This window comes from Muntiacus reevesi, chromosome 16, assembly GCF_963930625.1.
Source record: "Muntiacus reevesi chromosome 16, mMunRee1.1, whole genome shotgun sequence".
NCBI lineage: Eukaryota > Metazoa > Chordata > Mammalia > Artiodactyla > Cervidae > Muntiacus > Muntiacus reevesi.
Genome location: NC_089264.1, coordinates 11290579 through 11302580, shown reverse-complemented (window position 1 = coordinate 11302580; position 12002 = coordinate 11290579).

Below are 12002 nucleotides of genomic sequence, written 5' to 3'. Positions count from 1 at the left end.
CTGGAGTTTCAGCTTCAGCATCAGTCCTTCCAATGAACACTAAGGACTGATCTCCTTTAGGATGGGCTTGTTGGATCTCCTTGCAGTCCAAGGGACTCTCAAGAGTCTTCTCCAGCACCATAGTTCAAAAGCATCAATTCTTCGGTGCTCAGCTTTCTTCACAGTCCAACTCTCACATCCATACATGACCACTGGAAAAACCATAGCCTTGACTAGATGGATCTTTGTTGGCAAAGTAATGTCTCTGCTTTTTAATATGCTATCTAGGTTGGTCATAACTTTTCTTCCAAGGAGTAAGCGTCTTTTAATTTCATGGCTGCAATCACCATCTGCAGTGGTTTTGAAGCCCCCAAAATTAAAGTCTGACACTGTTTCCATTGTTTCCCCATCTATTTGCCATGAAGTGATGGGACCAGATGCCATGATCTTGGTTTTCTGAATGTTAAGTTTTAGCAAACTTTTTCACTCTCTTCTTTCACTTTCATCAAGAGGCTTTTTAGTTCCTCTTCACTTTCTGCCATAAGGGCGGTGCCATCTGCATATCTGAGGTTATCGATATTTCTCCCGGCAATCTTGATTCCAGCTTGTGCTTCTTCAAGCCCAGCGTTTCCCATGATGTACTCTGCATATACGTTAAATAAGCAGGGGGACAATATACAGCCTGACGTCCTTCTTTTCCTATTTGGAACCAGTCTGTGGTTCCATGTCCAGTTCTAATTGTTGCTTCCTGACCTGCATACAGGTTTCTCAAGAGGCAGGTCAGGTGGTCTGTTATTCCCATCTCTTTCAGAATTTTCCACAGTTTATTGTGATCCACCCAGTCGAAGACTTTGGCATAGTCAATAAAGCAGAAATAGATGTTTTTCTGGAACCCTCTTGCTTTTTTGATGATCCAGCGGATGTTGGCAATTTGATCTCTGGTTCCTCTGCCTTTTTTAAAACCATCTTGAACATCTGGAAGTTCACGGTTCACGTATTGCTGAATCCTGGCTTGGAGAATTTTGAGCATTACTTTGCTAGTGTGTGAGATGAGTGCAGTTGTGCGGTAGTTTGAGCATTCTTTGGGATTGCCTTTCTTAGGGATTGGAATGAAAACTGACCTTTTTCAGTCCTGTGACCACTGCTGAGTTTTCCAAATTTGCTGGCATATTGAGTGCAGTACTTTCACAGCATTCAAAAATATTAAAAAACATTGGTGCAGCTTAATTATTGACTAATAAGGACCTCCCAGCTTAAATATACATTAATCTGAACTTCTGTGCTGTGTTTAGTCACTCACTGGTGTGTGACTCTTTGTGACCCCGTGGACATAGCCTGCCAGGCTCCTCTCCCCATAGAATCCTCCAGGCAAGAACATTGGAGTGGGATGCCATGCCCTTCTTCAGGGGATATTCATGACCTAGAGATCAAACACAGGTTTCCTGGTTTGTAGGCAGATTCTTTACCTTCTGAGTCACCTCTAGTCTGGCAAAATTTTAAGGTTACAGTTTGCTAAGGAACATAGTTTGGCAAAGATTTTTCATTTAAAAGTTGTGTATTATTTGACTTCTTAACCTCTTTGCAATGCCTCTTTGAAAACTATAGGGAAAAAACACTAAGTATTTAATATAAATAAAATTTATAAACAAACATTGGAATAAATGCTAGATTCAGGTGTGAGCTGGTAGAAAAATGTGTTGTGGTTGGCATCATCCTGGGGCCTCTGAGATCTGGTACCTTAAGGAGTGAGTGCTAATCAGTATTTTCCCTATCTCTAAAGAAGACGGGAAAATTTTCTTGGACAAAACAGCATGATTCGAGATATGGGTCCATAAAGAACATTTGAGTCTCATGGTTCACAAACTGGACTTTGTCTAAACAAGTTTATATATCAAAACTACTGTATCTTTTCTGGCTTTCTGCATGCCATTCCCCTCCTTTCGCTGTAGTTCAAGGTGGGTCTCGAGAGTTTTCTGAATTAACTCACTCTTCTCCCTTCACTACCACCTCTCACTCTTGGCTTGGTTGTGCAGTTAAAATTACTTTTGGAAAAGTATTCAATGATTACAATGTTATTTGACTATATAATTATCACTTATCCTTAAAATGGCTAGTGTCAGATATGTCTCAAATTGTGCTACACATAATTGCAAATTGCACACTTGTTACCTGTGAATCTTCTAGTCATTTCATGCTGAATATCATGATCCATATACAAGATTTTATGTTTGCTACAACAACATCTCAGCGCACCAAGTGCATTAAAAATAAAACTCCATTTCTGCTAAAATGATTTTTAATCTGATAAATGGATAGATTATTTTATGAAAAAATTCAAATTTAAAGTTTTGTAAAGTGGAATTTTACTTAGGTAGCCAGGAGGCTAAATATCTTAAAAAGTCAGAAGTCAGAAAATCTAATTAAAATAAAGAACTAGCTTGTAAAGATGAAAAGTTTGCCAACCTTTTATTCTCACTTATTTTTAATTGATTGATTAATACTAATCTTGATTCACCCACTCACTATGAATATTTACAGTTATTAAATTATGACACTACCTCTAAAATTTATGTTTAAGAAAATAAAAAATGTGTAAAACAGGTAGCATAAGTATAATATAAAAATTATGATATACAGCTGTGTTATGTGTATAGACTGATTTAAATTATATTGACAAAAAAATACCCTGTGTATAGATAAATAACTGGAAGAAAATAACTAGAAGTTATGAGTGATTCTTTATGATTGGTGTGTCTGTATTTATTATTATTCATTTTACTTTCTTTTATCTTTTAAATTTTTAAAATATATAATATAGGTTATCAATCATATAGCATACTGAAATACATAAATATTCCAGTATTTATGATATATGCAGTCATAAATGTGTACAAATTATGTATCTATATTTATATCTTTATACAGTCAAATAGAAGCAATTTCTCAGTGTAACAAAGTATTTCTAAAATATTCTGAATTATCAACTGCAACTTTTCTGTCATTCAAAGTGGTATTACAGTTATTCATTAAATGCAAATGGAAATTGTTACTGTACAAAAATCATTTAGATTTCCCAGAGCTGCACAAAAGGGATAATTAGATGAGTCTGGTATGATGTAATAATTTTATGAATACTTATGAATAAATAATGTTAATTTGAATTTTTGTTGCAAATTTTTAAAAATGTTTCAACATATCTGGAAATATATTTGCATGAGTAATATTAATATACAAAAAATACAGAGGCAAAATCTCTCAAAGGGAAACATTTTTGACACAGAAAAAGTTATATATTTTACCAAAATGAATTTTTCAAATGCTTTGTTAAATGAATTACACATTAGCTGAGTTGCATTTAATTAAACAACTTTAGTTGTATTCCTAGAGCCTGATTTGAGCAAAATTTTAAAGAATTGATTGGGTTTTAGGTAGATTAGTGGAAAAAGAGTTCAGTAGAAGAGAAGCATTATATGCATCAGGTAGTTGGGACATTACTAACAAGCTGTATTATCTAGTAAGTTAATGAGAAGAAATATATGTAGAATCCAAACAGTGAGGAGCTGGAAATATCACTGTACAAACCTCCAAAATTGATTTTCTGCTATGGAGAGTAATGTGTCCAATATTCATCCATTTATGACACATGGATCTTACAACCCATTGGGAAAAAACACACATTGATTATTGAGCAATTATTACCTGTTGGGCTTGTTTCTATACCCTCAACAGTGAGGAAAACAGAAAAAAAAAAAAAAACAACCAGTGCCTGCTTCATAGATATTATAGTCTATGTTAAACATAATATTTCAATTAGGACAAAAGTTTTGGGGGAAGGGTAGTGATGGGAAAGTAGGATTTAATTTATAAGACATATCAGGAAGTGGGATAAAGACAAAGGCTTTTATTAGTTTATGATAATCTGAAGGACTGAGTTCATATGGATAGACAGGTAAACCTGGACATTACTATATATCTCTGGGCAATATATGAAATGACCATGGTTAATATGAGAAGGAGTACGTCAAGGCTGTATATTGTCACCCTGCTTATTTAACTTACATGAAGAGTACATCATGAGAAATGCTGGGCTGGATGAAGCACAAACGGGAATCAAGATTGCTGGGAGAAATTTCAATATCCTCAGACTAACAGATGACACCACCCTTATGGCAGAAAGTGAAGAAGAACTAAAGAGCCTCTTGATGAAAGTGAAAGAGGAGAGTAAAAAAGTTGGCTTAAAGCTCAACATTCAGAAAACAAAGATCCCATCCTGTCCCATCACTTCATGGCAAATAAATCGAGAAACAGTGGAAACAGTGGCAAACTTTATTTTTGGGGGCTCCAAAATCACTGCAGATGGTGACTGCAGCCATGACATTAAAAGACACTTACTCCTTGGAAGGAAAGTTATGACCAACCTAGATAGCATATTTAAAAGCAGAGACATCACTTTGCCAGCAAAGGTCCACCTAGTCAAGGCTATGGTTTTTCAAGTGGTCATGTATAGATGTAGGAGTTGGACTATAAAGAAAGCTGAGCGCCAAAGAATTGATGGTTTTGAAATGAGGCATTGGAGAAGACTCTTGAGACTCCCTTGGACTGCAAGGAGATCCAACCAGTCCATCCTAAAGGAAATCAGTCTTGAGTGTTCATTGGAAGGAGTGATGCTGAAGCTGAAACTCCAGTACTTTGGCCACCTGATAGGAAGGACTGACTCATTGGAAAAGACCCTGATGCTGGGAAAGATTGAAAGCAGGAGGAGAAGGGGACGACAGAGGATGAGTTGGTTGGATGGCATCACTGACTCAATGGACATGAGTTTGAGTAAACTCTGGGAGTTGGTGATGGACAGGGAGTCCTGGCGTGCTGCAGTCCATGGGGTCGCAAAGAGTCGGATATGACTGAGCAACTGAACTGACTGAACTGAACTGATATAAGAAGAAACTGAATGCAGAATTAAGAAACTGGAGAAGCTAGGTGATGCAAAAAGAAATCTTTACTACTTATGCATAAATATGGTATAAGTACGCTGATGTTTCTTGATGTTTTTAAAGTATACGAAATTTGCGTGCATGCTCAGCTGCTTCAGTTGTGTCTGACTCTTTGAGACACTGTGGAGTGAGCCTGCCAGGCTCTTCTGTCCATGAGATTCTCTAGGCAAGAATACTGGAGTGAATTGTCCTGCCCTCCTCCAGGGGATCTTCCTGACCCAGGGTTTGACCTGGAGCCTCCTGCCTCTCTTGCATTGCAGGATAATTCTTTCAACTGCCAAGCCACTGGGGAAGCCCATAAGAAATTTGATAAAAACAAAAACAAAACTTAATTTGGGCTTCTCATTTCAGACCTCATCAGGGACATGTTGAATACCATTACTTCCAATCTATGCTTGGTTCCCTTAAGGAACTGAGACTACAGAAGCCAAATTCACTGAATATTATTACACTTCAAAACTCCTGGTAAGGTTTGCTCAGAATCTTTTAAAAAATTATTTATTTATTTTAATTGGAGGATTATTACTTTACAATATTGTGATGGTTTTTGCCATATATCAATATGAATTGGCCATAGGTATACATGTGTCCGCCCCCACCATCCGGAACCCCCCTCCCACCTCCCTATCCTTCCAGGTTGTCACCTAGCGCTGATTTTGAGATTTGCTCAGAGTTTATCCTTTGTTGTTATAGCAGAGAACTGTAACCTCTATAAGAAGAAGATCTCAAAATTCTCATTTCCACTAAGCCTCATCTCAGCGCTCTGTAGGACCTTGACAAAATATCAGAGAAATTACCTCACACTGACAGTTTACTACAACCTTTAGTAACTTTCTCAGCAGGTATCACTTGCTTCCTTGTCCAGTGGCCCACCATTAAATGGAGCTCTATCTGCATTTCACTGGTCTGTTATCTGTTTGCAACACTTATTTCACTGCCTTGTGGATACGTATAGTACTGTAGATTAAAAAAAAATTTACACAGGTCTCTTCTTTCTCAGTTTTCATATTTCAATATGGGATCTTTACATTTACATACCATTTAAATAAATTATGTCTTTTCCTTTAAAAATTCAAATACCAGATGCACAGAGAGAGGTAACAGTCTGTGGTGAGGAGCAGAAGGAGTCCAACAGAAAGCATGAAGTCTAGTCATGGCGTTTATCCCATTCATTCTGCTATGATGTCTATGACCCAGTCACGCTCTTCAAATGCTCTCTCCATTATCCATTATGTGTTGCCTTAGCTTACTGCCAGCCTCTCAGGTAGAGAGGGTTCAGCTGCTCTCCAGTAACACATAAGCCTCAGGACTGAGGAGACTCAAAGTGTGGACATCAGTTTCTCTCTGCCCAAGACACCATGTTTTGCTATTCCTTATTTGCTGTGACTGTGCCATGAGAAATTTCTTGTTAGACTACTGGCCCTCAGAATTCTGAATAAGAAATGGCTATTTGATCCAAATTTAGCTGAGAATTAAGGTGGTTCTAAGTGATTCCCACCCTTCACCTCCATTCCAGAAACACAACCAGGGGCAGTGGGAGAATTCACAGGCACCCCCACCAAGAGTGAACTATCCCCCAAATCTCCTTCAACTCTTTTTCCTTCTCTTGTCTTGGAGAATCTTGCATGCATACATGATTCACTTATGAGAAGACTCTTACTAAGTCTACTGGATGGTACTTCTCCAAAATCTTTTCATCTTACATCTGATACTAATACTTTTCAACTTACACACATCTGGGGGCAAGAGTCTCATATCTTTCAGTTCAAATGAGAACTGACAAAATCTTCCCATGATTCTCTAGCCAAACCACTGTCTTCTTTATTATTTTTCTTTTCCTGCCAAGCTGGGAAAAAAAAAAAAAAGAGTATGGCATCCTCAGTGTCTCAGTGTCTTGTCTCCCCTACCATTCTTACCATCTACTGTCAAAGGTGTCATTGTGATGCTGACTGTGACAGGTCAGGTCATTTCTTTATCCTAAAGCATAGACTTCCCATTGCTTGCAGAATAGTACTTAGTCTCATCATTTAAAAGTTCAAAATCCTAAATGATCTAACTCAAATTTGACTTCGCAACTCTACATTCTACCACTCTTTAATTTCTGTGCTCTTGGCAAGTTTGAATTCATTAATATTTTCATATATGTTATTTTTACATACATCCCTCCATGTCTTATTGAATATAGAAGTTTCTTTATGGTACTATTTTAGCATGCTTGAATTCTAATGAATTTTCAGGGTTAAATTAAAAATTTTCCCCAAAATGCCAACACACACACACACACAGACACACACACACACATACACAGAGGGAAACTTTTTTATCAAAACTGTCAAAATCCTTTCCTTATACTTCTCTAAGGCATTTATTCCATATCTTATATTACATCTATTTAAGACAAAGTCAATTCTTTTTATTTTCACCTGCAAGATTTACTTTTATTGTGTTTGGAACTTTTGATTCCATATTCTCTCATATTTCATCTGCTCTCTTTATTGTTCTATGCAAGAGTCTGGGAACTGCTGAGAAAATTGCCTGGTTATGTCTTCTTCTTCTTTTTTTTACCTGACACCTCATTTTTATTTTAAAAAGAATAATTGACACAAATGCTAATAGAATTACTCTTTGTGACCCCATAGACTGCAGCATGCCAGGCCTCCCTGTCTATCACCAACTCCCAGAGTTTACCCAAACTCATGTCCATCGAGTCGGTGATGCCATCCAGCCATCTCATCCTCTGTCGTCCCCTTCTTCTCCCACCTTCAATCTTTCCCAGCATCAGGGTCTTTTCTTCCTGATGAGTTGGTTCTTCACATCAGGTGGCCAAAGTACCGGAGTTTCAGCTTCAGCATCAGTCCTTCCAGTGAATATTCAGGACTGGTCTCCTTTAGGATGGACTGGTTGGATCTCCTTGCAGTCCAAGGGACTCTCAAGAGTCTTCTCCAACACCACAGTTCAAAAGCATCAATTCTTCGGCGCTCAGCTTTCTTTATAGTCTAACCCTCACATCCATACATGACTACTGAGAAAACCATAGCCTTGACTAGATGGACCTTTGTTGGCAAAGTAGTAAGACCAAGTCAACTCTTGTTCTAGACTACACTTTAAGTCTGTTAAATTCAAACAGTTTTTCACTAATGCATCCCTAAAAAAAATGAGTAATAATGTGTGAAATGTAAAATAGTCAATACACACTTATAAATGATTAGTTTGTATTTGAATTATTTTCTTAGTATTATTTTGGTATTGCATCACAAGGAGAAGATTTTGGTGAGGTTTTATTTTACCTAAATCAGTTATAGCATATCATTGTATGTGTGTGCACACGGACATACCATTGTAAAACATTTGAATGATTTTGGTTCTAAATAATAGCAAGCTAGGCAGTCATGTTCTAGTTTTTGGAAACTTTAGACAGTAATAGGAAAAATAAAAGGCTACTTTTTCTTTTAGTAGTTAATTTATTTTGGCTTTTAGAGGCAAAGACAAACTTCACCTTTTTATCTCCATCAATCTTTTTTGACCAGCCTCACCATATGCTGCATTCATTTAATTTTACTACCTAGCGAGGGTGTTCAGCATTGTCAATCAGTCCCTCAGTATGATACGAAATAAGCATGCATGTCATCTTTAGGACATCTCCTTTCTAGTATGGTTTCAGTTTATTAAAGCCATTTATTCACTTGTGAAATTGTAATGAGCCAGATTTTCACACTCTTTACTAGAATTGGCCCATGGAGCTTAAAAAATTAAGTTGAGCAAGGTGAAAATAAAATTTAGTATTATGTATGATATCTTAAGTCCTTAAACTGAATGTGTAATATGAACTCCATGAAGTTAAAGGGTGATTTGCAGAATTAAAGAAGTGAGGGGGAAAGGTCCTGGTATATAAAAGGAATAAAGTCTACATAGAAGACTAGGTAGATTAAACTGTGAAGAGAGGGAGAATAATAGAATTGGTTTGGTGTTAGTAAAATAACTTAAAAGGTAACATAATAATCAAGACTCCTAGGAGACAGTGAAAGAAAGCAAACAAATCAATGAAGAATGTTAACAAAAAGACCCCTCATGGGAAAAAGAAAGAAAAACTCAATATTCCACAGCGTTCATACAGATCTGAAAAAATACTGAAGTTTTAGGACTCTGAGGTTTAATTTCCTAACTTTTGTCTTTTTTCAGTAAATATTAGAATTACTGTTTACCTGAGTCATCTAGAAATATAATTTTATCACCAAAGAAGGGGATATAATGAACCTAAGTGTTTTTCTTAAAGATTTTTTTTTACCAGATCTAAGCTCTTGAAAATCTGTATCATGAAACAAAGGTAAGAAAAGCAGAAGCTGAAGGAGCCATCCAACTTATGCTTCTCTTTAAAAGCTTTAAAAGTAACAGTTTTAATTTTATAACTGTTGTTTGCCTCACAGTACTCTATCTGTATTTAGATTCAAAATACAGAAACACGTTTTAAGGACTGTTCATGAAGTTTAATGATAATCTACTTCTTTTATTATTTATCTTTGTGAGACTTGCTGAATTTTTCTCTACATTTTTTTTTTTCATGGAAAGGATGACAAGGGAGGTCACTTTACCATATTGAACAGATGGATGCAAATAATTGAGCAATATTGAATGCTTTAGCTACTGGCTACCCTAGCAAAATAGACTTAATATTTCTCTAGGGCTTAAAGGGCATCATGTTGTTTCATTGCTTTTTTTCCTGGAAATTAAACTTTTAAAATTTTTAAAGGAAGAAATCAGAATAGACATTGGGGAAAAAATGTATTGAAAAAAGATAAGGCATGTTCACTGCTCTATTGTAAGGCCCTCAGTGAAGATCTCTTGATTTTTGGATTTGATTATATCCAACTTTACTTAATGCTATCAAACTATGTTTCAGTAATTTGGGTATTGGGCTTCACCAGTGACTCAGTGGTAAAGAATCTGCCTACAATTCAAGAGACCCAGTTTCAGTCCTGGGTCAGAAAGATCCCCTGGAAGAGGAAAGGGCAACCCACTCCAGTATTCCTACTGAGAAAGCCCCAAGGATAGAGAAGCCTGAAGGGCTAGAGTCTATAGGGTCACAAATAGTTAAACATGAATAAGCAATGGAGCGACAACAGGAATTCACCTAACTCCTCTATATCACAATTTCCTAGGATAATTATTAAAACATAATATTTTTTAAAGTACTCATATCTTTTCTTCAGTCAGAAGTCTTTTCTGAAAGTTAGATTTATCTTGCAAAGTTACACCCAAAGCAGACTGACTGAGAAGGCAGCATGATTTACACTACTATTACTCTGAATAAATAGTTCTGTCTTATCAGTAATACTAAGGCCACAATTTTTAAGCACTTATGGCTTTCCTTGAAATTAGATTGAATATATTCTTTTTAGCCAAAGATGGAGAAGCTCTATACAGTCAGCAAAAACAAAACCTGGAGCTGACTGTGGCTCTGATCATAAACTCCTTATTGCAAAATTCAGATTTAAATTGAAGAAAGTAGGAAAAAAACCACTAGACCATTCAGGAATGACCTAAGTCAAATCCCTTACAATTATACAGTGGAAGTAACTGTAGAATAGATTCAAGGAATTAGATGTGCCTGAAGAACTATGGATGGAAGTTTGTGACATTGTACAGGAGTCAGTGATCAAGACTATATCCAAGAAAAAGAAATACAACAAGGCAAAATGGTTGTCTGAGGAGGCCTTACAAATAGCTGAGAAAAGAAGAGAAGCTAAAGGCAAAGGAGAAAAGGAAAGAGATACCACCCATCTGAATGCAGAGTTCCAAAGAATAACAAGGAGAGATAAGAAAGCCTTCTTCAGTGATCAATGCAAAGAAATAGAGGAAAACAATAGAATGGGCAAGACTAGAGATCTCTTCAAGAAAAATTAGAGATGCCAAGGAAACATTTCATGCAAAGATGAGCACAATAAAGGACAAACATGCTTTGGACTTAACAGAAGCAGAAGAGATTAAGAAGAGGTGGCAAGAATACACAGAAGAACTATACAAAAAAGATCTTCATGACCCAGATACCCACGATGGTGTGATCACTCACTTAGAGCCAGACATCCTGGAATGCAAAGTCAAGTGGGCCTTAGGAAGCATCACTACAAACAAAGCTAGTGGAGGTGATGGAATTCCAGTTGAGCTATTTCAAATCCTAAAAGATGATGCTGTGAAGTGCTGCACTCAATATGCCAGCAAATTTGGAAAACTCAGCAGTGGCCACAGGACTGGAAGCAGTCAGCTTTCATTCCAATTCTAAAGAAAGGAAATGCCAAAGAATGCTCAAACTACTGCATGATTGCACTCATCTCACACACTAGCAAAGCAATGCTCAAAATTCTCCAGGCAAAGATTCAACAGTACATTAACTGAAAACTTACAGATGTTGAAGCTGGATTTAGAAAAGGCAGAGGAACCAGAGATCAAATTACCAACATCGATTGGATCATCAGAAAAGCAAGAGTGTTCCAGAAAAGCATCTACTTCTGTTTTATTGACTACACCAAAGCCTTTAACTCTCTGGATCACAGCAAACTGTGGAAAATTCTTCAAGAGACGGGGATACCAGACCACATTACCTGCCTCCTGAGAAATATGTATGCAGGTCAAGAAGCAATAGTTAGAACCGGACATAGAACAACAGACTGGTTCCAAATCGGGAAAGGAGCATGTAAAGGCTGTATATTGTCATCGTGCTTATTTAACTTATATGCAGAATATATGATGCAAAATGCCAGGCTGGATAAAACACAAGCTGGAATCAATATTGCTGGGAGAAATAACAATAATCTCAGATATGCAGATGACACCACCCTTATGGCAAAAAGTGAAGAAGATCTAAACAGCCTCGTGATGAAAGTGAAAGAGGAGAGTGAAAAAGTTGTCTTACAACTCAACATTCAAAAAACTAAGATCATGGCATCTGGTCCCATCACTTCATGGCAAATAGATGGAGAAACAATGGAAACCATGATGGCTATTTTTTTAGGCTCCAAAAGCACTGCAGGTGGTGAC